A 27,579-nucleotide genomic window follows, 5' to 3' on the forward strand; every position below is an offset into this window, starting at 1 on the left:
GGAGGAGAAGTAGCACGGAGCAGCATTCAGTACTGCCTACGAGTGTCTTTGCTACCCTACTAGCGGAGCTCCAAGAACAGGCACACATCTTCAGGTACCTTCCAAATGTGGATTCCCCTGCAGCCCCGTAGGCGGGCGTGCAGTACGCCAACCATCAACGGACGTTTTTCCCCTCAAGCCTGTCAGGACGTTGCTCGTCCGTCTTTCCCTCAATAGATGGGAGTAGGCGCGCTTGCGGATGTGTGCGTGTGTGTGGCCACGCGTTTGCTTAGGCATCAGAGTGTGAAAAGGTAGGTGCTTTTCTCTAGCTGCGTGTGCGTGCACGTGGTGCTGGGTGCACATCCCTGGGTGCTCGTGGAAAGGTTTCTGCATGGTTTTCGCTGAGGAATCGTGTGTGTGCACATGGACAAAGAGAAGGCGCAGCAACCAGGTTCCAGCGCCGAAGAAGGCAAAAGGCAAGGTTTCCGGCGCGATCTCCTTCTCTCCGCAGACCTAGTCGCGCAAAGCAAGCCGCTAAGCCGGCGACCGGCAAGAGAGCTACAACGAAGCATGCCGAACGGAGAAAATAGCAGCAGCTCATCTGTTCACACCTTGTTTCTGCCATGTGCTTGAACGCCAAGACGTTCGCGCTTCTGTGAGATGAAAGACGTCCTTCTGCATATGTGCTTGCTCACACCGGTGCACTTGTTAGTGTATCCCTTCAGTCCTGGGCTGCGGGGCATTCAGAAGTGGCTCTGTGGAGACGTCTGCATAGAGGCAGCTGTCAGAACACGCACACTCGATTGTTCACCAAAACATATGCAGACGCGTCCTTAGCCTGTAGATTTGGATGCACAGAGTTCCCTGTGTTCGCAAGAGACAAGGGAATCGCGTCTGTACGCACAGAAGCAAGAGCGGACCGTTTCCCTCGGAGTGAACGCGAAGAGCCGTCTATGTACTCGCAGACACGGGAACGTGCCTCAATGCGGTCACAGAGGCAGCAGCTTTTGCACAGATGCTCTGGTGATTCTGGCACTTTCCAGGCACACTCCTGAAAGTCGCGCACACTGCTGTTCACTCGCTAAACGACCTCTTGGGAAACACGTCTCCGGTCGATGGACCGCTCAGATTGCTTCTCGTGTAACTGTGAACTGTGTCAGCGCAGGGAATCCGTCTCTGTTGAGCAGATGTCAATCCTGCCTCGCTTTTGCTTTGTTGCCTCTACCAAGATGATTTCCCGTTTCTCTCTTCACTGGAGCACGCAGACACAGCCAACGCACATCAAGTGTCAAGAGACACGCTCTGCTGAGCTCAACGCTTGTGCAGATGCACATGTGCGACGAAGTCAACACACGTGCTTGTGGAGAGAAAGAAAGGGACTCCCAGGCGTGTGGAGCGACGGGGAGAAAGAGCGGGCGCTGAGGAACACAGTTTCAAACAGACTGTCTCCACACAAACAGGCACCTGTCTGCAGGTATCCTAGATCTTGATTCTTGAACTTGAGGAAACACGCGTCTGAGCAAAACTCCCAAACGCTTCCAGGAAAGACACACGCTCTCCCACAAGCACACAAGTGTTTGCCCTCAGCTATAGATCAGGGACAAGCTTGTGAAGAGATGCCCTGCTATTCTTTCGCCTTATGCCATCACGTGTTTCGTTCCTCTTGGAGATCGATTGTTAAACGTCTTTCCTAGGGCGACTGTGAAGCATTTGCCAGCGGAGGAGAAGTAGCACGGAGCAGCATTCAGTACTGCCTACGAGTGTCTTTGCTACCCTACTAGCGGAGCTCCAAGAACAGGCACACATCTTCAGGTACCTTCCAAATGTGGATTCCCCTGCAGCCCCGTAGGCGGGCGTGCAGTACGCCAACCATCAACGGACGTTTTTCCCCTCAAGCCTGTCAGGACGTTGCTCGTCCGTCTTTCCCTCAATAGATGGGAGTAGGCGCGCTTGCGGATGTGTGCGTGTGTGTGGCCACGCGTTTGCTTAGGCATCAGAGTGTGAAAAGGTAGGTGCTTTTCTCTAGCTGCGTGTGCGTGCACGTGGTGCTGGGTGCACATCCCTGGGTGCTCGTGGAAAGGTTTCTGCATGGTTTTCGCTGAGGAATCGTGTGTGTGCACATGGACAAAGAGAAGGCGCAGCAACCAGGTTCCAGCGTCGAAGAAGGCAAAAGGCAAGGTTTCCGGCGCTATCTCCTTCTCTCCGCAGACCTAGTCGCGCAAAGCAAGCCGCTAAGCCGGCGACCGGCAAGAGAGCTACAACGAAGCATGCCGAACGGAGAAAATAGCAGCAGCTCATCTGTTCACACCTTGTTTCTGCCATGTGCTTGAACGCCAAGACGTTCGCGCTTCTGTGAGATGAAAGACGTCCTTCTGCATATGTGCTTGCTCACACCGGTGCACTTGTTAGTGTATCCCTTCAGTCCTGGGCTGCGGGGCATTCAGAAGTGGCTCTGTGGAGACGTCTGCATAGAGGCAGCTGTCAGAACACGCACACTCGATTGTTCACCAAAACATATGCAGACGCGTCCTTAGCCTGTAGATTTGGATGCACAGAGTTCCCTGTGTTCGCAAGAGACAAGGGAATCGCGTCTGTACGCACAGAAGCAATAGCGGACCGTTTCCCTCGGAGTGAACGCGAAGAGCCGTCTATGTACTCGCAGACACGGGAACGTGCCTCAATGCGGTCACAGAGGCAGCAGCTTTTGCACAGATGCTCTGGTGATTCTGGCACTTTCCAGGCACACTCCTGAAAGCCGCGCACACTGCTGTTCACTCGCTAAACGACCTCTTGGGAAACACGTCTCCGGTCGATGGACCGCTCAGATTGCTTCTCGTGTAACTGTGAACTGTGTCAGCGCAGGGAATCCGTCTCTGTTGAGCAGATGTCAATCCTGCCTCGCTTTTGCTTTGTTGCCTCTACCAAGATGATTTCCCGTTTCTCTCTTCACTGGAGCACGCAGACACAGCCAACGCACATCAAGTGTCAAGAGACACGCTCTGCTGAGCTCAACGCTTGTGCAGATGCACATGTGCGACGAAGTCAACACACGTGCTTGTGGAGAGAAAGAAAGGGACTCCCAGGCGTGTGGAGCGACGGGGAGAAAGAGCGGGCGCTGAGGAACACAGTTTCAAACAGACTGTCTCCACACAAACAGGCACCTGTCTGCAGGTATCCTAGATCTTGATTCTTGAACTTGAGGAAACACGCGTCTGAGCAAAACTCCCAAACGCTTCCAGGAAAGACACAGGCTCTCCCACAAGCACACAAGTGTTTGCCCTCAGCTATAGATCAGGGACAAGCTTGTGAAGAGATGCCCTGCTATTCTTTCGCCTTATGGCATCATGTGTTTCGTTCCTCTTGGAGATCGATTGTTAAACGTCTTTCCTAGGGCGACTGTGAAGCATTTGCCAGCGGAGGAGAAGTAGCACGGAGCAGCATTCAGTACTGCCTACGAGTGTCTTTGCTACCCTACTAGCGGAGCTCCAAGAACAGGCACACATCTTCAGGTACCTTCCAAATGTGGATTCCCCTGCAGCCCCGTAGGCGGGCGTGCAGTACGCCAACCATCAACGGACGTTTTTCCCCTCAAGCCTGTCAGGACGTTGCTCGTCCGTCTTTCCCTCAATAGATGGGAGTAGGCGCGCTTGCGGATGTGTGCGTGTGTGTGGCCACGCGTTTGCTTAGGCATCAGTGTGTGAAAAGGTAGGTGCTTTTCTCTAGCTGCGTGTGCGTGCACGTGGTGCTGGGTGCACATCCCTGGGTGCTCGTGGAAAGGTTTCTGCATGGTTTTCGCTGAGGAATCGTGTGTGTGCACATGGACAAAGAGAAGGCGCAGCAACCAGGTTCCAGCGCCGAAGAAGGCAAAAGGCAAGGTTTCCGGCGCTATCTCCTTCTCTCCGCAGACCTAGTCGCGCAAAGCAAGCCGCTAAGCCGGCGACCGGCAAGAGAGCTACAACGAAGCATGCCGAACGGAGAAAATAGCAGCAGCTCATCTGTTCACACCTTGTTTCTGCCATGTGCTTGAACGCCAAGACGTTCGCGCTTCTGTGAGATGAAAGACGTCCTTCTGCATATGTGGTTGCTCACACCGGTGCACTTGTTAGTGTATCCATTCAGTCCTGGGCTGCGGGGCATTCAGAAGTGGCTCTGTGGAGACGTCTGCATAGAGGCAGCTGTCAGAACACGCACACTCGATTGTTCACCAAAACATATGCAGACGCGTCCTTAGCCTGTAGATTTGGATGCACAGAGTTCCCTGTGTTCGCAAGAGACAAGGGAATCGCGTCTGTACGCACAGAAGCAATAGCGGACCGTTTCCCTCGGAGTGAACGCGAAGAGCCGTCTATGTACTCGCAGACACGGGAACGTGCCTCAATGCGGTCACAGAGGCAGCAGCTTTTGCACAGATGCTCTGGTGATTCTGGCACTTTCCAGGCACACTCCTGAAAGTCGCGCACACTGCTGTTCACTCGCTAAACGACCTCTTGGGAAACACGTCTCCGGTCGACGGACCGCTCAGATTGCTTCTCGTGTAACTGTGAACTGTGTCAGCGCAGGGAATCCGTCTCTGTTGAGCAGATGTCAATCCTGCCTCGCTTTTGCTTTGTTGCCTCTACCAAGATGATTTCCCGTTTCTCTCTTCACTGGAGCAGGCAGACACAGCCAACGCACATCAAGTGTCAAGAGACACGCTCTGCTGAGCTCAACGCTTGTGCAGATGCACATGTGCGACGAAGTCAACACACGTGCTTGTGGAGAGAAAGAAAGGGACTCCCAGGCGTGTGGAGCGACGGGGAGAAAGAGCGGGCGCTGAGGAACACAGTTTCAAACAGACTGTCTCCACACAAACAGGCACCTGTCTGCAGGTATCCTAGATCTTGATTCTTGAACTTGAGGAAACACGCGTCTGAGCAAAACTCCCAAACGCTTCCAGGAAAGACACACGCTCTCCCACAAGCACACAAGTGTTTGCCCTCAGCTATAGATCAGGGACAAGCTTGTGAAGAGATGCCCTGCTATTCTTTCGCCTTATGGCATCATGTGTTTCGTTCCTCTTGGAGATCGATTGTTAAACGTCTTTCCTAGGGCGACTGTGAAGCATTTGCCAGCGGAGGAGAAGTAGCACGGAGCAGCATTCAGTACTGCCTACGAGTGTCTTTGCTACCCTACTAGCGGAGCTCCAAGAACAGGCACACATCTTCAGGTACCTTCCAAATGTGGATTCCCCTGCAGCCCCGTAGGCGGGCGTGCAGTACGCCAACCATCAACGGACGTTTTTCCCCTCAAGTCTGTCAGGACGTTGCTCGTCCGTCTTTCCCTCAATAGATGGGAGTAGGCGCGCTTGCGGATGTGTGCGTGTGTGTGGCCACGCGTTTGCTTAGGCATCAGAGTGTGAAAAGGTAGGTGCTTTTCTCTAGCTGCGTGTGCGTGCACGTGGTGCTGGGTGCACATCCCTGGGTGCTCGTGGAAAGGTTTCTGCATGGTTTTCGCTGAGGAATCGTGTGTGTGCACATGGACAAAGAGAAGGCGCAGCAACCAGGTTCCAGCGGCGAAGAAGGCAAAAGGCAAGGTTTCCGGCGCTATCTCCTTCTCTCCGCAGACCTAGTCGCGCAAAGCAAGCCGCTAAGCCGGCGACCGGCAAGAGAGCTACAACGAAGCATGCCGAACGGAGAAAATAGCAGCAGCTCATCTGTTCACACCTTGTTTCTGCCATGTGCTTGAACGCCAAGACGTTCGCGCTTCTGTGAGATGAAAGACGTCCTTCTGCATATGTGCTTGCTCACACCGGTGCACTTGTTAGTGTATCCATTCAGTCCTGGGCTGCGGGGCATTCAGAAGTGGCTCTGTGGAGACGTCTGCATAGAGGCAGCTGTCAGAACACGCACACTCGATTGTTCACCAAAACATATGCAGACGCGTCCTTAGCCTGTAGATTTGGATGCACAGAGTTCCCTGTGTTCGCAAGAGACAAGGGAATCGCGTCTGTACGCACAGAAGCAATAGCGGACCGTTTCCCTCGGAGTGAACGCGAAGAGCCGTCTATGTACTCGCAGACACGGGAACGTGCCTCAATGCGGTCACAGAGGCAGCAGCTTTTGCACAGATGCTCTGGTGATTCTGGCACTTTCCAGGCACACTCCTGAAAGTCGCGCACACTGCTGTTCACTCGCTAAACGACCTCTTGGGAAACACGTCTCCGGTCGATGGACCGCTCAGATTGCTTCTCGTGTAACTGTGAACTGTGTCAGCGCAGGGAATCCGTCTCTGTTGAGCAGATGTCAATCCTGCCTCGCTTTTGCTTTGTTGCCTCTACCAAGATGATTTCCCGTTTCTCTCTTCACTGGAGCACGCAGACACAGCCAACGCACATCAAGTGTCAAGAGACACGCTCTGCTGAGCTCAACGCTTGTGCAGATGCACATGTGCGACGAAGTCAACACACGTGCTTGTGGAGAGAAAGAAAGGGACTCCCAGGCGTGTGGAGCGACGGGGAGAAAGAGCGGGCGCTGAGGAACACAGTTTCAAACAGACTGTCTCCACACAAACAGGCACCTGTCTGCAGGTATCCTAGATCTTGATTCTTGAACTTGAGGAAACACGCGTCTGAGCAAAACTCCCAAACGCTTCCAGGAAAGACACACGCTCTCCCACAAGCACACAAGTGTTTGCCCTCAGCTATAGATCAGGGACAAGCTTGTGAAGAGATGCCCTGCTATTCTTTCGCCTTATGCCATCACGTGTTTCGTTCCTCTTGGAGATCGATTGTTAAACGTCTTTCCTAGGGCGACTGTGAAGCATTTGCCAGCGGAGGAGAAGTAGCACGGAGCAGCATTCAGTACTGCCTACGAGTGTCTTTGCTACCCTACTAGCGGAGCTCCAAGAACAGGCACACATCTTCAGGTACCTTCCAAATGTGGATTCCCCTGCAGCCCCGTAGGCGGGCGTGCAGTACGCCAACCATCAACGGACGTTTTTCCCCTCAAGCCTGTCAGGACGTTGCTCGTCCGTCTTTCCCTCAATAGATGGGAGTAGGCGCGCTTGCGGATGTGTGCGTGTGTGTGGCCACGCGTTTGCTTAGGCATCAGAGTGTGAAAAGGTAGGTGCTTTTCTCTAGCTGCGTGTGCGTGCACGTGGTGCTGGGTGCACATCCCTGGGTGCTCGTGGAAAGGTTTCTGCATGGTTTTCGCTGAGGAATCGTGTGTGTGCACATGGACAAAGAGAAGGCGCAGCAACCAGGTTCCAGCGTCGAAGAAGGCAAAAGGCAAGGTTTCCGGCGCTATCTCCTTCTCTCCGCAGACCTAGTCGCGCAAAGCAAGCCGCTAAGCCGGCGACCGGCAAGAGAGCTACAACGAAGCATGCCGAACGGAGAAAATAGCAGCAGCTCATCTGTTCACACCTTGTTTCTGCCATGTGCTTGAACGCCAAGACGTTCGCGCTTCTGTGAGATGAAAGACGTCCTTCTGCATATGTGCTTGCTCACACCGGTGCACTTGTTAGTGTATCCCTTCAGTCCTGGGCTGCGGGGCATTCAGAAGTGGCTCTGTGGAGACGTCTGCATAGAGGCAGCTGTCAGAACACGCACACTCGATTGTTCACCAAAACATATGCAGACGCGTCCTTAGCCTGTAGATTTGGATGCACAGAGTTCCCTGTGTTCGCAAGAGACAAGGGAATCGCGTCTGTACGCACAGAAGCAATAGCGGACCGTTTCCCTCGGAGTGAACGCGAAGAGCCGTCTATGTACTCGCAGACACGGGAACGTGCCTCAATGCGGTCACAGAGGCAGCAGCTTTTGCACAGATGCTCTGGTGATTCTGGCACTTTCCAGGCACACTCCTGAAAGCCGCGCACACTGCTGTTCACTCGCTAAACGACCTCTTGGGAAACACGTCTCCGGTCGATGGACCGCTCAGATTGCTTCTCGTGTAACTGTGAACTGTGTCAGCGCAGGGAATCCGTCTCTGTTGAGCAGATGTCAATCCTGCCTCGCTTTTGCTTTGTTGCCTCTACCAAGATGATTTCCCGTTTCTCTCTTCACTGGAGCACGCAGACACAGCCAACGCACATCAAGTGTCAAGAGACACGCTCTGCTGAGCTCAACGCTTGTGCAGATGCACATGTGCGACGAAGTCAACACACGTGCTTGTGGAGAGAAAGAAAGGGACTCCCAGGCGTGTGGAGCGACGGGGAGAAAGAGCGGGCGCTGAGGAACACAGTTTCAAACAGACTGTCTCCACACAAACAGGCACCTGTCTGCAGGTATCCTAGATCTTGATTCTTGAACTTGAGGAAACACGCGTCTGAGCAAAACTCCCAAACGCTTCCAGGAAAGACACACGCTCTCCCACAAGCACACAAGTGTTTGCCCTCAGCTATAGATCAGGGACAAGCTTGTGAAGAGATGCCCTGCTATTCTTTCGCCTTATGCCATCATGTGTTTCGTTCCTCTTGGAGATCGATTGTTAAACGTCTTTCCTAGGGCGACTGTGAAGCATTTGCCAGCGGAGGAGAAGTAGCACGGAGCAGCATTCAGTACTGCCTACGAGTGTCTTTGCTACCCTACTAGCGGAGCTCCAAGAACAGGCACACATCTTCAGGTACCTTCCAAATGTGGATTCCCCTGCAGCCCCGTAGGCGGGCGTGCAGTACGCCAACCATCAACGGACGTTTTTCCCCTCAAGCCTGTCAGGACGTTGCTCGTCCGTCTTTCCCTCAATAGATGGGAGTAGGCGCGCTTGCGGATGTGTGCGTGTGTGTGGCCACGCGTTTGCTTAGGCATCAGAGTGTGAAAAGGTAGGTGCTTTTCTCTAGCTGCGTGTGCGTGCACGTGGTGCTGGGTGCACATCCCTGGGTGCTCGTGGAAAGGTTTCTGCATGATTTTCGCTGAGGAATCATGTGTGTGCACATGGACAAAGAGAAGGCGCAGCAACCAGGTTCCAGCGCCGAAGAAGGCAAAAGGCAAGGTTTCCGGCGCTATCTCCTTCTCTCCGCAGACCTAGTCGCGCAAAGCAAGCCGCTAAGCCGGCGACCGGCAAGAGAGCTACAACGAAGCATGCCGAACGGAGAAAATAGCAGCAGCTCATCTGTTCACACCTTGTTTCTGCCATGTGCTTGAACGCCAAGACGTTTGCGCTTCTGTGAGATGAAAGACGTCCTTCTGCATATGTGGTTGCTCACACCGGTGCACTTGTTAGTGTATCCCTTCAGTCCTGGGCTGCGGGGCATTCAGAAGTGGCTCTGTGGAGACGTCTGCATAGAGGCAGCTGTCAGAACACGCACACTCGATTGTTCACCAAAACATATGCAGACGCGTCCTTAGCCTGTAGATTTGGATGCACAGAGTTCCCTGTGTTCGCAAGAGACAAGGGAATCGCGTCTGTACGCACAGAAGCAATAGCGGACCGTTTCCCTCGGAGTGAACGCGAAGAGCCGTCTATGTACTCGCAGACACGGGAACGTGCCTCAATGCGGTCACAGAGGCAGCAGCTTTTGCACAGATGCTCTGGTGATTCTGGCACTTTCCAGGCACACTCCTGAAAGCCGCGCACACTGCTGTTCACTCGCTAAACGACGTCTTGGGAAACACGTCTCCGGTCGATGGACCGCTCAGATTGCTTCTCGTGTAACTGTGAACTGTGTCAGCGCAGGGAATCCGTCTCTGTTGAGCAGATGTCAATCCTGCCTCGCTTTTGCTTTGTTGCCTCTACCAAGATGATTTCCCGTTTCTCTCTTCACTGGAGCACGCAGACACAGCCAACGCACATCAAGTGTCAAGAGACACGCTCTGCTGAGCTCAACGCTTGTGCAGATGCACATGTGCGACGAAGTCAACACACGTGCTTGTGGAGAGAAAGAAAGGGACTCCCAGGCATGTGGAGCGACGGGGAGAAAGAGCGGGCGCTGAGGAACACAGTTTCAAACAGACTGTCTCCACACAAACAGGCACCTGTCTGCAGGTATCCTAGATCTTGATTCTTGAACTTGAGGAAACACGCGTCTGAGCAAAACTCCCAAACGCTTCCAGGAAAGACACACGCTCTCCCACAAGCACACAAGTGTTTGCCCTCAGCTATAGATCAGGGACAAGCTTGTGAAGAGATGCCCTGCTATTCTTTCGCCTTATGCCATCATGTGTTTCGTTCCTCTTGGAGATCGATTGTTAAACGTCTTTCCTAGGGCGACTGTGAAGCATTTGCCAGCAGAGGAGAAGTAGCACGGAGCAGCATTCAGTACTGCCTACGAGTGTCTTTGCTACCCTACTAGCGGAGCTCCAAGAACAGGCACACATCTTCAGGTACCTTCCAAATGTGGATTCCCCTGCAGCCCCGTAGGCGGGCGTGCAGTACGCCAACCATCAACGGACGTTTTTCCCCTCAAGCCTGTCAGGACGTTGCTCGTCCGTCTTTCCCTCAATAGATGGGAGTAGGCGCGCTTGCGGATGTGTGCGTGTGTGTGGCCACGCGTTTGCTTAGGCATCAGAGTGTGAAAAGGTAGGTGCTTTTCTCTAGCTGCGTGTGCGTGCACGTGGTGCTGGGTGCACATCCCTGGGTGCTCGTGGAAAGGTTTCTGCATGGTTTTCGCTGAGGAATCGTGTGTGTGCACATGGACAAAGAGAAGGCGCAGCAACCAGGTTCCAGCGCCGAAGAAGGCAAAAGGCAAGGTTTCCGGCGCTATCTCCTTCTCTCCGCAGACCTAGTCGCGCAAAGCAAGCCGCTAAGCCGGCGACCGGCAAGAGAGCTACAACGAAGCATGCCGAACGGAGAAAATAGCAGCAGCTCATCTGTTCACACCTTGTTTCTGCCATGTGCTTGAACGCCAAGACGTTTGCGCTTCTGTGAGATGAAAGACGTCCTTCTGCATATGTGGTTGCTCACACCGGTGCACTTGTTAGTGTATCCCTTCAGTCCTGGGCTGCGGGGCATTCAGAAGTGGCTCTGTGGAGACGTCTGCATAGAGGCAGCTGTCAGAACACGCACACTCGATTGTTCACCAAAACATATGCAGACGCGTCCTTAGCCTGTAGATTTGGATGCACAGAGTTCCCTGTGTTCGCAAGAGACAAGGGAATCGCGTCTGTACGCACAGAAGCAATAGCGGACCGTTTCCCTCGGAGTGAACGCGAAGAGCCGTCTATGTACTCGCAGACACGGGAACGTGCCTCAATGCGGTCACAGAGGCAGCAGCTTTTGCACAGATGCTCTGGTGATTCTGGCACTTTCCAGGCACACTCCTGAAAGCCGCGCACACTGCTGTTCACTCGCTAAACGACCTCTTGGGAAACACGTCTCCGGTCGATGGACCGCTCAGATTGCTTCTCGTGTAACTGTGAACTGTGTCAGCGCAGGGAATCCGTCTCTGTTGAGCAGATGTCAATCCTGCCTCGCTTTTGCTTTGTTGCCTCTACCAAGATGATTTCCCGTTTCTCTCTTCACTGGAGCACGCAGACACAGCCAACGCACATCAAGTGTCAAGAGACACGCTCTGCTGAGCTCAACGCTTGTGCAGATGCACATGTGCGACGAAGTCAACACACGTGCTTGTGGAGAGAAAGAAAGGGACTCCCAGGCATGTGGAGCGACGGGGAGAAAGAGCGGGCGCTGAGGAACACAGTTTCAAACAGACTGTCTCCACACAAACAGGCACCTGTCTGCAGGTATCCTAGATCTTGATTCTTGAACTTGAGGAAACACGCGTCTGAGCAAAACTCCCAAACGCTTCCAGGAAAGACACACGCTCTCCCACAAGCACACAAGTGTTTGCCCTCAGCTATAGATCAGGGACAAGCTTGTGAAGAGATGCCCTGCTATTCTTTCGCCTTATGCCATCATGTGTTTCGTTCCTCTTGGAGATCGATTGTTAAACGTCTTTCCTAGGGCGACTGTGAAGCATTTGCCAGCAGAGGAGAAGTAGCACGGAGCAGCATTCAGTACTGCCTACGAGTGTCTTTGCTACCCTACTAGCGGAGCTCCAAGAACAGGCACACATCTTCAGGTACCTTCCAAATGTGGATTCCCCTGCAGCCCCGTAGGCGGGCGTGCAGTACGCCAACCATCAACGGACGTTTTTCCCCTCAAGCCTGTCAGGACGTTGCTCGTCCGTCTTTCCCTCAATAGATGGGAGTAGGCGCGCTTGCGGATGTGTGCGTGTGTGTGGCCACGCGTTTGCTTAGGCATCAGAGTGTGAAAAGGTAGGTGCTTTTCTCTAGCTGCGTGTGCGTGCACGTGGTGCTGGGTGCACATCCCTGGGTGCTCGTGGAAAGGTTTCTGCATGGTTTTCGCTGAGGAATCGTGTGTGTGCACATGGACAAAGAGAAGGCGCAGCAACCAGGTTCCAGCGCCGAAGAAGGCAAAAGGCAAGGTTTCCGGCGCTATCTCCTTCTCTCCGCAGACCTAGTCGCGCAAAGCAAGCCGCTAAGCCGGCGACCGGCAAGAGAGCTACAACGAAGCATGCCGAACGGAGAAAATAGCAGCAGCTCATCTGTTCACACCTTGTTTCTGCCATGTGCTTGAACGCCAAGACGTTTGCGCTTCTGTGAGATGAAAGACGTCCTTCTGCATATGTGGTTGCTCACACCGGTGCACTTGTTAGTGTATCCCTTCAGTCCTGGGCTGCGGGGCATTCAGAAGTGGCTCTGTGGAGACGTCTGCATAGAGGCAGCTGTCAGAACACGCACACTCGATTGTTCACCAAAACATATGCAGACGCGTCCTTAGCCTGTAGATTTGGATGCACAGAGTTCCCTGTGTTCGCAAGAGACAAGGGAATCGCGTCTGTACGCACAGAAGCAATAGCGGACCGTTTCCCTCGGAGTGAACGCGAAGAGCCGTCTATGTACTCGCAGACACGGGAACGTGCCTCAATGCGGTCACAGAGGCAGCAGCTTTTGCACAGATGCTCTGGTGATTCTGGCACTTTCCAGGCACACTCCTGAAAGCCGCGCACACTGCTGTTCACTCGCTAAACGACGTCTTGGGAAACACGTCTCCGGTCGATGGACCGCTCAGATTGCTTCTCGTGTAACTGTGAACTGTGTCAGCGCAGGGAATCCGTCTCTGTTGAGCAGATGTCAATCCTGCCTCGCTTTTGCTTTGTTGCCTCTACCAAGATGATTTCCCGTTTCTCTCTTCACTGGAGCACGCAGACACAGCCAACGCACATCAAGTGTCAAGAGACACGCTCTGCTGAGCTCAACGCTTGTGCAGATGCACATGTGCGACGAAGTCAACACACGTGCTTGTGGAGAGAAAGAAAGGGACTCCCAGGCATGTGGAGCGACGGGGAGAAAGAGCGGGCGCTGAGGAACACAGTTTCAAACAGACTGTCTCCACACAAACAGGCACCTGTCTGCAGGTATCCTAGATCTTGATTCTTGAACTTGAGGAAACACGCGTCTGAGCAAAACTCCCAAACGCTTCCAGGAAAGACACACGCTCTCCCACAAGCACACAAGTGTTTGCCCTCAGCTATAGATCAGGGACAAGCTTGTGAAGAGATGCCCTGCTATTCTTTCGCCTTATGCCATCATGTGTTTCGTTCCTCTTGGAGATCGATTGTTAAACGTCTTTCCTAGGGCGACTGTGAAGCATTTGCCAGCGGAGGAGAAGTAGCACGGAGCAGCATTCAGTACTGCCTACGAGTGTCTTTGCTACCCTACTAGCGGAGCTCCAAGAACAGGCACACATCTTCAGGTACCTTCCAAATGTGGATTCCCCTGCAGCCCCGTAGGCGGGCGTGCAGTACGCCAACCATCAACGGACGTTTTTCCCCTCAAGCCTGTCAGGACGTTGCTCGTCCGTCTTTCCCTCAATAGATGGGAGTAGGCGCGCTTGCGGATGTGTGCGTGTGTGTGGCCACGCGTTTGCTTAGGCATCAGAGTGTGAAAAGGTAGGTGCTTTTCTCTAGCTGCGTGTGCGTGCACGTGGTGCTGGGTGCACATCCCTGGGTGCTCGTGGAAAGGTTTCTGCATGGTTTTCGCTGAGGAATCGTGTGTGTGCACATGGACAAAGAGAAGGCGCAGCAACCAGGTTCCAGCGCCGAAGAAGGCAAAAGGCAAGGTTTCCGGCGCTATCTCCTTCTCTCCGCAGACCTAGTCGCGCAAAGCAAGCCGCTAAGCCGGCGACCGGCAAGAGAGCTACAACGAAGCATGCCGAACGGAGAAAATAGCAGCAGCTCATCTGTTCACACCTTGTTTCTGCCATGTGCTTGAACGCCAAGACGTTTGCGCTTCTGTGAGATGAAAGACGTCCTTCTGCATATGTGGTTGCTCACACCGGTGCACTTGTTAGTGTATCCCTTCAGTCCTGGGCTGCGGGGCATTCAGAAGTGGCTCTGTGGAGACGTCTGCATAGAGGCAGCTGTCAGAACACGCACACTCGATTGTTCACCAAAACATATGCAGACGCGTCCTTAGCCTGTAGATTTGGATGCACAGAGTTCCCTGTGTTCGCAAGAGACAAGGGAATCGCGTCTGTACGCACAGAAGCAATAGCGGACCGTTTCCCTCGGAGTGAACGCGAAGAGCCGTCTATGTACTCGCAGACACGGGAACGTGCCTCAATGCGGTCACAGAGGCAGCAGCTTTTGCAGAGATGCTCTGGTGATTCTGGCACTTTCCAGGCACACTCCTGAAAGTCGCGCACACTGCTGTTCACTCGCTAAACGACCTCTTGGGAAACACGTCTCCGGTCGATGGACCGCTCAGATTGCTTCTCGTGTAACTGTGAACTGTGTCAGCGCAGGGAATCCGTCTCTGTTGAGCAGATGTCAATCCTGCCTCGCTTTTGCTTTGTTGCCTCTACCAAGATGATTTCCCGTTTCTCTCTTCACTGGAGCACGCAGACACAGCCAACGCACATCAAGTGTCAAGAGACACGCTCTGCTGAGCTCAACGCTTGTGCAGATGCACATGTGCGACGAAGTCAACACACGTGCTTGTGGAGAGAAAGAAAGGGACTCCCAGGCGTGTGGAGCGACGGGGAGAAAGAGCGGGCGCTGAGGAACACAGTTTCAAACAGACTGTCTCCACACAAACAGGCACCTGTCTGCAGGTATCCTAGATCTTGATTCTTGAACTTGAGGAAACACGCGTCTGAGCAAAACTCCCAAACGCTTCCAGGAAAGACACACGCTCTCCCACAAGCACACAAGTGTTTGCCCTCAGCTATAGATCAGGGACAAGCTTGTGAAGAGATGCGCTGCTATTCTTTCGCCTTATGGCATCACGTGTTTCGTTCCTCTTGGAGATCGATTGTTAAACGTCTTTCCTAGGGCGACTGTGAAGCATTTGCCAGCAGAGGAGAAGTAGCACGGAGCAGCATTCAGTACTGCCTACGAGTGTCTTTGCTACCCTACTAGCGGAGCTCCAAGAACAGGCACACATCTTCAGGTACCTTCCAAATGTGGATTCCCCTGCAGCCCCGTAGGCGGGCGTGCAGTACGCCAACCATCAACGGACGTTTTTCCCCTCAAGCCTGTCAGGACGTTGCTCGTCCGTCTTTCCCTCAATAGATGGGAGTAGGCGCGCTTGCGGATGTGTGCGTGTGTGTGGCCACGCGTTTGCTTAGGCATCAGTGTGTGAAAAGGTAGGTGCTTTTCTCTAGCTGCGTGTGCGTGCACGTGGTGCTGGGTGCACATCCCTGGGTGCTCGTGGAAAGGTTTCTGCATGGTTTTCGCTGGGGAATCGTGTGTGTGCACATGGACAAAGAGAAGGCGCAGCAACCGGGTTCCAGCGCCGAAGAAGGCAAAAGGCAAGGTTTCCGGCGCTATCTCCTTCTCTCCGCAGACCTAGTCGCGCAAAGCAAGCCGCTAAGCCGGCGACCGGCAAGAGAGCTACAACGAAGCATGCCGAACGGAGAAAATAGCAGCAGCTCATCTGTTCACACCTTGTTTCTGCCATGTGCTTGAACGCCAAGACGTTCGCGCTTCTGTGAGATGAAAGACGTCCTTCTGCATATGTGGTTGCTCACACCGGTGCACTTGTTAGTGTATCCCTTCAGTCCTGGGCTGCGGGGCATTCAGAAGTGGCTCTGTGGAGACGTCTGCATAGAGGCAGCTGTCAGAACACGCACACTCGATTGTTCACCAAAACATATGCAGACGCGTCCTTAGCCTGTAGATTTGGATGCACAGAGTTCCCTGTGTTCGCAAGAGACAAGGGAATCGCGTCTGTACGCACAGAAGCAATAGCGGACCGTTTCCCTCGGAGTGAACGCGAAGAGCCGTCTATGTACTCGCAGACACGGGAACGTGCCTCAATGCGGTCACAGAGGCAGCAGCTTTTGCACAGATGCTCTGGTGATTCTGGCACTTTCCAGGCACACTCCTGAAAGCCGCGCACACTGCTGTTCACTCGCTAAACGACGTCTTGGGAAACACGTCTCCGGTCGATGGACCGCTCAGATTGCTTCTCGTGTAACTGTGAACTGTGTCAGCGCAGGGAATCCGTCTCTGTTGAGCAGATGTCAATCCTGCCTCGCTTTTGCTTTGTTGCCTCTACCAAGATGATTTCCCGTTTCTCTCTTCACTGGAGCACGCAGACACAGCCAACGCACATCAAGTGTCAAGAGACACGCTCTGCTGAGCTCAACGCTTGTGCAGATGCACATGTGCGACGAAGTCAACACACGTGCTTGTGGAGAGAAAGAAAGGGACTCCCAGGCATGTGGAGCGACGGGGAGAAAGAGCGGGCGCTGAGGAACACAGTTTCAAACAGACTGTCTCCACACAAACAGGCACCTGTCTGCAGGTATCCTAGATCTTGATTCTTGAACTTGAGGAAACACGCGTCTGAGCAAAACTCCCAAACGCTTCCAGGAAAGACACACGCTCTCCCACAAGCACACAAGTGTTTGCCCTCAGCTATAGATCAGGGACAAGCTTGTGAAGAGATGCCCTGCTATTCTTTCGCCTTATGCCATCATGTGTTTCGTTCCTCTTGGAGATCGATTGTTAAACGTCTTTCCTAGGGCGACTGTGAAGCATTTGCCAGCAGAGGAGAAGTAGCACGGAGCAGCATTCAGTACTGCCTACGAGTGTCTTTGCTACCCTACTAGCGGAGCTCCAAGAACAGGCACACATCTTCAGGTACCTTCCAAATGTGGATTCCCCTGCAGCCCCGTAGGCGGGCGTGCAGTACGCCAACCATCAACGGACGTTTTTCCCCTCAAGCCTGTCAGGACGTTGCTCGTCCGTCTTTCCCTCAATAGATGGGAGTAGGCGCGCTTGCGGATGTGTGCGTGTGTGTGGCCACGCGTTTGCTTAGGCATCAGAGTGTGAAAAGGTAGGTGCTTTTCTCTAGCTGCGTGTGCGTGCACGTGGTGCTGGGTGCACATCCCTGGGTGCTCGTGGAAAGGTTTCTGCATGGTTTTCGCTGAGGAATCGTGTGTGTGCACATGGACAAAGAGAAGGCGCAGCAACCAGGTTCCAGCGCCGAAGAAGGCAAAAGGCAAGGTTTCCGGCGCTATCTCCTTCTCTCCGCAGACCTAGTCGCGCAAAGCAAGCCGCTAAGCCGGCGACCGGCAAGAGAGCTACAACGAAGCATGCCGAACGGAGAAAATAGCAGCAGCTCATCTGTTCACACCTTGTTTCTGCCATGTGCTTGAACGCCAAGACGTTTGCGCTTCTGTGAGATGAAAGACGTCCTTCTGCATATGTGGTTGCTCACACCGGTGCACTTGTTAGTGTATCCCTTCAGTCCTGGGCTGCGGGGCATTCAGAAGTGGCTCTGTGGAGACGTCTGCATAGAGGCAGCTGTCAGAACACGCACACTCGATTGTTCACCAAAACATATGCAGACGCGTCCTTAGCCTGTAGATTTGGATGCACAGAGTTCCCTGTGTTCGCAAGAGACAAGGGAATCGCGTCTGTACGCACAGAAGCAATAGCGGACCGTTTCCCTCGGAGTGAACGCGAAGAGCCGTCTATGTACTCGCAGACACGGGAACGTGCCTCAATGCGGTCACAGAGGCAGCAGCTTTTGCAGAGATGCTCTGGTGATTCTGGCACTTTCCAGGCACACTCCTGAAAGTCGCGCACACTGCTGTTCACTCGCTAAACGACCTCTTGGGAAACACGTCTCCGGTCGATGGACCGCTCAGATTGCTTCTCGTGTAACTGTGAACTGTGTCAGCGCAGGGAATCCGTCTCTGTTGAGCAGATGTCAATCCTGCCTCGCTTTTGCTTTGTTGCCTCTACCAAGATGATTTCCCGTTTCTCTCTTCACTGGAGCACGCAGACACAGCCAACGCACATCAAGTGTCAAGAGACACGCTCTGCTGAGCTCAACGCTTGTGCAGATGCACATGTGCGACGAAGTCAACACACGTGCTTGTGGAGAGAAAGAAAGGGACTCCCAGGCGTGTGGAGCGACGGGGAGAAAGAGCGGGCGCTGAGGAACACAGTTTCAAACAGACTGTCTCCACACAAACAGGCACCTGTCTGCAGGTATCCTAGATCTTGATTCTTGAACTTGAGGAAACACGCGTCTGAGCAAAACTCCCAAACGCTTCCAGGAAAGACACACGCTCTCCCACAAGCACACAAGTGTTTGCCCTCAGCTATAGATCAGGGACAAGCTTGTGAAGAGATGCGCTGCTATTCTTTCGCCTTATGGCATCACGTGTTTCGTTCCTCTTGGAGATCGATTGTTAAACGTCTTTCCTAGGGCGACTGTGAAGCATTTGCCAGCAGAGGAGAAGTAGCACGGAGCAGCATTCAGTACTGCCTACGAGTGTCTTTGCTACCCTACTAGCGGAGCTCCAAGAACAGGCACACATCTTCAGGTACCTTCCAAATGTGGATTCCCCTGCAGCCCCGTAGGCGGGCGTGCAGTACGCCAACCATCAACGGACGTTTTTCCCCTCAAGCCTGTCAGGACGTTGCTCGTCCGTCTTTCCCTCAATAGATGGGAGTAGGCGCGCTTGCGGATGTGTGCGTGTGTGTGGCCACGCGTTTGCTTAGGCATCAGTGTGTGAAAAGGTAGGTGCTTTTCTCTAGCTGCGTGTGCGTGCACGTGGTGCTGGGTGCACATCCCTGGGTGCTCGTGGAAAGGTTTCTGCATGGTTTTCGCTGAGGAATCGTGTGTGTGCACATGGACAAAGAGAAGGCGCAGCAACCAGGTTCCAGCGCCGAAGAAGGCAAAAGGCAAGGTTTCCGGCGCTATCTCCTTCTCTCCGCAGACCTAGTCGCGCAAAGCAAGCCGCTAAGCCGGCGACCGGCAAGAGAGCTACAACGAAGCATGCCGAACGGAGAAAATAGCAGCAGCTCATCTGTTCACACCTTGTTTCTGCCATGTGCTTGAACGCCAAGACGTTCGCGCTTCTGTGAGATGAAAGACGTCCTTCTGCATATGTGGTTGCTCACACCGGTGCACTTGTTAGTGTATCCCTTCAGTCCTGGGCTGCGGGGCATTCAGAAGTGGCTCTGTGGAGACGTCTGCATAGAGGCAGCTGTCAGAACACGCACACTCGATTGTTCACCAAAACATATGCAGACGCGTCCTTAGCCTGTAGATTTGGATGCACAGAGTTCCCTGTGTTCGCAAGAGACAAGGGAATCGCGTCTGTACGCACAGAAGCAATAGCGGACCGTTTCCCTCGGAGTGAACGCTAAAGAGCCGTCTATGTACTCGCAGACACGGGAACGTGCCTCAATGCGGTCACAGAGGCAGCAGCTTTTGCACAGATGCTCTGGTGATTCTGGCACTTTCCAGGCACACTCCTGAAAGCCGCGCACACTGCTGTTCACTCGCTAAACGACCTCTTGGGAAACACGTCTCCGGTCGATGGACCGCTCAGATTGCTTCTCGTGTAACTGTGAACTGTGTCAGCGCAGGGAATCCGTCTCTGTTGAGCAGATGTCAATCCTGCCTCGCTTTTGCTTTGTTGCCTCTACCAAGATGATTTCCCGTTTCTCTCTTCACTGGAGCACGCAGACACAGCCAACGCACATCAAGTGTCAAGAGACACGCTCTGCTGAGCTCAACGCTTGTGCAGATGCACATGTGCGACGAAGTCAACACACGTGCTTGTGGAGAGAAAGAAAGGGACTCCCAGGCGTGTGGAGCGACGGGGAGAAAGAGCGGGCGCTGAGGAACACAGTTTCAAACAGACTGTCTCCACACAAACAGGCACCTGTCTGCAGGTATCCTAGATCTTGATTCTTGAACTTGAGGAAACACGCGTCTGAGCAAAACTCCCAAACGCTTCCAGGAAAGACACACGCTCTCCCACAAGCACACAAGTGTTTGCCCTCAGCTATAGATCAGGGACAAGCTTGTGAAGAGATGCCCTGCTATTCTTTCGCCTTATGGCATCATGTGTTTCGTTCCTCTTGGAGATCGATTGTTAAACGTCTTTCCTAGGGCGACTGTGAAGCATTTGCCAGCGGAGGAGAAGTAGCACGGAGCAGCATTCAGTACTGCCTACGAGTGTCTTTGCTACCCTACTAGCGGAGCTCCAAGAACAGGCACACATCTTCAGGTACCTTCCAAATGTGGATTCCCCTGCAGCCCCGTAGGCGGGCGTGCAGTACGCCAACCATCAACGGACGTTTTTCCCCTCAAGCCTGTCAGGACGTTGCTCGTCCGTCTTTCCCTCAATAGATGGGAGTAGGCGCGCTTGCGGATGTGTGCGTGTGTGTGGCCACGCGTTTGCTTAGGCATCAGAGTGTGAAAAGGTAGGTGCTTTTCTCTAGCTGCGTGTGCGTGCACGTGGTGCTGGGTGCACATCCCTGGGTGCTCGTGGAAAGGTTTCTGCATGGTTTTCGCTGAGGAATCGTGTGTGTGCACATGGACAAAGAGAAGGCGCAGCAACCAGGTTCCAGCGCCGAAGAAGGCAAAAGGCAAGGTTTCCGGCGCTATCTCCTTCTCTCCGCAGACCTAGTCGCGCAAAGCAAGCCGCTAAGCCGGCGACCGGCAAGAGAGCTACAACGAAGCATGCCGAACGGAGAAAATAGCAGCAGCTCATCTGTTCACACCTTGTTTCTGCCATGTGCTTGAACGCCAAGACGTTTGCGCTTCTGTGAGATGAAAGACGTCCTTCTGCATATGTGGTTGCTCACACCGGTGCACTTGTTAGTGTATCCCTTCAGTCCTGGGCTGCGGGGCATTCAGAAGTGGCTCTGTGGAGACGTCTGCATAGAGGCAGCTGTCAGAACACGCACACTCGATTGTTCACCAAAACATATGCAGACGCGTCCTTAGCCTGTAGATTTGGATGCACAGAGTTCCCTGTGTTCGCAAGAGACAAGGGAATCGCGTCTGTACGCACAGAAGCAATAGCGGACCGTTTCCCTCGGAGTGAACGCGAAGAGCCGTCTATGTACTCGCAGACACGGGAACGTGCCTCAATGCGGTCACAGAGGCAGCAGCTTTTGCACAGATGCTCTGGTGATTCTGGCACTTTCCAGGCACACTCCTGAAAGTCGCGCACACTGCTGTTCACTCGCTAAACGACCTCTTGGGAAACACGTCTCCGGTCGATGGACCGCTCAGATTGCTTCTCGTGTAACTGTGAACTGTGTCAGCGCAGGGAATTTGTCTCTGTTGAGCAGATGTCAATCCTGCCTCGCTTTTGCTTTGTTGCCTCTACCAAGATGATTTCCCGTTTCTCTCTTCACTGGAGCACGCAGACACAGCCAACGCACATCAAGTGTCAAGAGACACGCTCTGCTGAGCTCAACGCTTGTGCAGATGCACATGTGCGACGAAGTCAACACACGTGCTTGTGGAGAGAAAGAAAGGGACTCCCAGGCGTGTGGAGCGACGGGGAGAAAGAGCGGGCGCTGAGGAACACAGTTTCAAACAGACTGTCTCCACACAAACAGGCACCTGTCTGCAGGTATCCTAGATCTTGATTCTTGAACTTGAGGAAACACGCGTCTGAGCAAAACTCCCAAACGCTTCCAGGAAAGACACACGCTCTCCCACAAGCACACAAGTGTTTGCCCTCAGCTATAGATCAGGGACAAGCTTGTGAAGAGATGCGCTGCTATTCTTTCGCCTTATGGCATCACGTGTTTCGTTCCTCTTGGAGATCGATTGTTAAACGTCTTTCCTAGGGCGACTGTGAAGCATTTGCCAGCGGAGGAGAAGTAGCACGGAGCAGCATTCAGTACTGCCTACGAGTGTCTTTGCTACCCTACTAGCGGAGCTCCAAGAACAGGCACACATCTTCAGGTACCTTCCAAATGTGGATTCCCCTGCAGCCCCGTAGGCGGGCGTGCAGTACGCCAACCATCAACGGACGTTTTTCCCCTCAAGCCTGTCAGGACGTTGCTCGTCCGTCTTTCCCTCAATAGATGGGAGTAGGCGCGCTTGCGGATGTGTGCGTGTGTGTGGCCACGCGTTTGCTTAGGCATCAGAGTGTGAAAAGGTAGGTGCTTTTCTCTAGCTGCGTGTGCGTGCACGTGGTGCTGGGTGCACATCCCTGGGTGCTCGTGGAAAGGTTTCTGCATGGTTTTCGCTGAGGAATCGTGTGTGTGCACATGGACAAAGAGAAGGCGCAGCAACCGGGTTCCAGCGCCGAAGAAGGCAAAAGGCAAGGTTTCCGGCGCTATCTCCTTCTCTCCGCAGACCTAGTCGCGCAAAGCAAGCCGCTAAGCCGGCGACCGGCAAGAGAGCTACAACGAAGCATGCCGAACGGAGAAAATAGCAGCAGCTCATCTGTTCACACCTTGTTTCTGCCATGTGCTTGAACGCCAAGACGTTCGCGCTTCTGTGAGATGAAAGACGTCCTTCTGCATATGTGGTTGCTCACACCGGTGCACTTGTTAGTGTATCCCTTCAGTCCTGGGCTGCGGGGCATTCAGAAGTGGCTCTGTGGAGACGTCTGCATAGAGGCAGCTGTCAGAACACGCACACTCGATTGTTCACCAAAACATATGCAGACGCGTCCTTAGCCTGTAGATTTGGATGCACAGAGTTCCCTGTGTTCGCAAGAGACAAGGGAATCGCGTCTGTACGCACAGAAGCAATAGCGGACCGTTTCCCTCGGAGTGAACGCGAAGAGCCGTCTATGTACTCGCAGACACGGGAACGTGCCTCAATGCGGTCACAGAGGCAGCAGCTTTTGCACAGATGCTCTGGTGATTCTGGCACTTTCCAGGCACACTCCTGAAAGCCGCGCACACTGCTGTTCACTCGCTAAACGACCTCTTGGGAAACACGTCTCCGGTCGATGGACCGCTCAGATTGCTTCTCGTGTAACTGTGAACTGTGTCAGCGCAGGGAATCCGTCTCTGTTGAGCAGATGTCAATCCTGCCTCGCTTTTGCTTTGTTGCCTCTACCAAGATGATTTCCCGTTTCTCTCTTCACTGGAGCACGCAGACACAGCCAACGCACATCAAGTGTCAAGAGACACGCTCTGCTGAGCTCAACGCTTGTGCAGATGCACATGTGCGACGAAGTCAACACACGTGCTTGTGGAGAGAAAGAAAGGGACTCCCAGGCGTGTGGAGCGACGGGGAGAAAGAGCGGGCGCTGAGGAACACAGTTTCAAACAGACTGTCTCCACACAAACAGGCACCTGTCTGCAGGTATCCTAGATCTTGATTCTTGAACTTGAGGAAACACGCGTCTGAGCAAAACTCCCAAACGCTTCCAGGAAAGACACACGCTCTCCCACAAGCACACAAGTGTTTGCCCTCAGCTATAGATCAGGGACAAGCTTGTGAAGAGATGCCCTGCTATTCTTTCGCCTTATGCCATCATGTGTTTCGTTCCTCTTGGAGATCGATTGTTAAACGTCTTTCCTAGGGCGACTGTGAAGCATTTGCCAGCGGAGGAGAAGTAGCACGGAGCAGCATTCAGTACTGCCTACGAGTGTCTTTGCTACCCTACTAGCGGAGCTCCAAGAACAGGCACACATCTTCAGGTACCTTCCAAATGTGGATTCCCCTGCAGCCCCGTAGGCGGGCGTGCAGTACGCCAACCATCAACGGACGTTTTTCCCCTCAAGCCTGTCAGGACGTTGCTCGTCCGTCTTTCCCTCAATAGATGGGAGTAGGCGCGCTTGCGGATGTGTGCGTGTGTGTGGCCACGCGTTTGCTTAGGCATCAGAGTGTGAAAAGGTAGGTGCTTTTCTCTAGCTGCGTGTGCGTGCACGTGGTGCTGGGTGCACATCCCTGGGTGCTCGTGGAAAGGTTTCTGCATGGTTTTCGCTGAGGAATCGTGTGTGTGCACATGGACAAAGAGAAGGCGCAGCAACCAGGTTCCAGCGCCGAAGAAGGCAAAAGGCAAGGTTTCCGGCGCTATCTCCTTCTCTCCGCAGACCTAGTCGCGCAAAGCAAGCCGCTAAGCCGGCGACCGGCAAGAGAGCTACAACGAAGCATGCCGAACGGAGAAAATAGCAGCAGCTCATCTGTTCACACCTTGTTTCTGCCATGTGCTTGAACGCCAAGACGTTTGCGCTTCTGTGAGATGAAAGACGTCCTTCTGCATATGTGGTTGCTCACACCGGTGCACTTGTTAGTGTATCCCTTCAGTCCTGGGCTGCGGGGCATTCAGAAGTGGCTCTGTGGAGACGTCTGCATAGAGGCAGCTGTCAGAACACGCACACTCGATTGTTCACCAAAACATATGCAGACGCGTCCTTAGCCTGTAGATTTGGATGCACAGAGTTCCCTGTGTTCGCAAGAGACAAGGGAATCGCGTCTGTACGCACAGAAGCAATAGCGGACCGTTTCCCTCGGAGTGAACGCGAAGAGCCGTCTATGTACTCGCAGACACGGGAACGTGCCTCAATGCGGTCACAGAGGCAGCAGCTTTTGCACAGATGCTCTGGTGATTCTGGCACTTTCCAGGCACACTCCTGAAAGTCGCGCACACTGCTGTTCACTCGCTAAACGACCTCTTGGGAAACACGTCTCCGGTCGATGGACCGCTCAGATTGCTTCTCGTGTAACTGTGAACTGTGTCAGCGCAGGGAATTTGTCTCTGTTGAGCAGATGTCAATCCTGCCTCGCTTTTGCTTTGTTGCCTCTACCAAGATGATTTCCCGTTTCTCTCTTCACTGGAGCACGCAGACACAGCCAACGCACATCAAGTGTCAAGAGACACGCTCTGCTGAGCTCAACGCTTGTGCAGATGCACATGTGCGACGAAGTCAACACACGTGCTTGTGGAGAGAAAGAAAGGGACTCCCAGGCGTGTGGAGCGACGGGGAGAAAGAGCGGGCGCTGAGGAACACAGTTTCAAACAGACTGTCTCCACACAAACAGGCACCTGTCTGCAGGTATCCTAGATCTTGATTCTTGAACTTGAGGAAACACGCGTCTGAGCAAAACTCCCAAACGCTTCCAGGAAAGACACACGCTCTCCCACAAGCACACAAGTGTTTGCCCTCAGCTATAGATCAGGGACAAGCTTGTGAAGAGATGCGCTGCTATTCTTTCGCCTTATGGCATCACGTGTTTCGTTCCTCTTGGAGATCGATTGTTAAACGTCTTTCCTAGGGCGACTGTGAAGCATTTGCCAGCGGAGGAGAAGTAGCACGGAGCAGCATTCAGTACTGCCTACGAGTGTCTTTGCTACCCTACTAGCGGAGCTCCAAGAACAGGCACACATCTTCAGGTACCTTCCAAATGTGGATTCCCCTGCAGCCCCGTAGGCGGGCGTGCAGTACGCCAACCATCAACGGACGTTTTTCCCCTCAAGCCTGTCAGGACGTTGCTCGTCCGTCTTTCCCTCAATAGATGGGAGTAGGCGCGCTTGCGGATGTGTGCGTGTGTGTGGCCACGCGTTTGCTTAGGCATCAGAGTGTGAAAAGGTAGGTGCTTTTCTCTAGCTGCGTGTGCGTGCACGTGGTGCTGGGTGCACATCCCTGGGTGCTCGTGGAAAGGTTTCTGCATGGTTTTCGCTGAGGAATCGTGTGTGTGCACATGGACAAAGAGAAGGCGCAGCAACCGGGTTCCAGCGCCGAAGAAGGCAAAAGGCAAGGTTTCCGGCGCTATCTCCTTCTCTCCGCAGACCTAGTCGCGCAAAGCAAGCCGCTAAGCCGGCGACCGGCAAGAGAGCTACAACGAAGCATGCCGAACGGAGAAAATAGCAGCAGCTCATCTGTTCACACCTTGTTTCTGCCATGTGCTTGAACGCCAAGACGTTCGCGCTTCTGTGAGATGAAAGACGTCCTTCTGCATATGTGGTTGCTCACACCGGTGCACTTGTTAGTGTATCCCTTCAGTCCTGGGCTGCGGGGCATTCAGAAGTGGCTCTGTGGAGACGTCTGCATAGAGGCAGCTGTCAGAACACGCACACTCGATTGTTCACCAAAACATATGCAGACGCGTCCTTAGCCTGTAGATTTGGATGCACAGAGTTCCCTGTGTTCGCAAGAGACAAGGGAATCGCGTCTGTACGCACAGAAGCAATAGCGGACCGTTTCCCTCGGAGTGAACGCGAAGAGCCGTCTATGTACTCGCAGACACGGGAACGTGCCTCAATGCGGTCACAGAGGCAGCAGCTTTTGCACAGATGCTCTGGTGATTCTGGCACTTTCCAGGCACACTCCTGAAAGCCGCGCACACTGCTGTTCACTCGCTAAACGACGTCTTGGGAAACACGTCTCCGGTCGACGGACCGCTCAGATTGCTTCTCGTGTAACTGTGAACTGTGTCAGCGCAGGGAATCCGTCTCTGTTGAGCAGATGTCAATCCTGCCTCGCTTTTGCTTTGTTGCCTCTACCAAGATGATTTCCCGTTTCTCTCTTCACTGGAGCACGCAGACACAGCCAACGCACATCAAGTGTCAAGAGACACGCTCTGCTGAGCTCAACGCTTGTGCAGATGCACATGTGCGACGAAGTCAACACACGTGCTTGTGGAGAGAAAGAAAGGGACTCCCAGGCGTGTGGAGCGACGGGGAGAAAGAGCGGGCGCTGAGGAACACAGTTTCAAACAGACTGTCTCCACACAAACAGGCACCTGTCTGCAGGTATCCTAGATCTTGATTCTTGAACTTGAGGAAACACGCGTCTGAGCAAAACTCCCAAACGCTTCCAGGAAAGACACACGCTCTCCCACAAGCACACAAGTGTTTGCCCTCAGCTATAGATCAGGGACAAGCTTGTGAAGAGATGCCCTGCTATTCTTTCGCCTTATGCCATCATGTGTTTCGTTCCTCTTGGAGATCGATTGTTAAACGTCTTTCCTAGGGCGACTGTGAAGCATTTGCCAGCGGAGGAGAAGTAGCACGGAGCAGCATTCAGTACTGCCTACGAGTGTCTTTGCTACCCTACTAGCGGAGCTCCAAGAACAGGCACACATCTTCAGGTACCTTCCAAATGTGGATTCCCCTGCAGCCCCGTAGGCGGGCGTGCAGTACGCCAACCATCAACGGACGTTTTTCCCCTCAAGCCTGTCAGGACGTTGCTCGTCCGTCTTTCCCTCAATAGATGGGAGTAGGCGCGCTTGCGGATGTGTGCGTGTGTGTGGCCACGCGTTTGCTTAGGCATCAGAGTGTGAAAAGGTAGGTGCTTTTCTCTAGCTGCGTGTGCGTGCACGTGGTGCTGGGTGCACATCCCTGGGTGCTCGTGGAAAGGTTTCTGCATGGTTTTCGCTGAGGAATCGTGTGTGTGCACATGGACAAAGAGAAGGCGCAGCAA

The sequence above is a fragment of the Patagioenas fasciata genome, chromosome 4 (assembly GCF_037038585.1).
Source record: "Patagioenas fasciata isolate bPatFas1 chromosome 4, bPatFas1.hap1, whole genome shotgun sequence".
NCBI lineage: Eukaryota > Metazoa > Chordata > Aves > Columbiformes > Columbidae > Patagioenas > Patagioenas fasciata.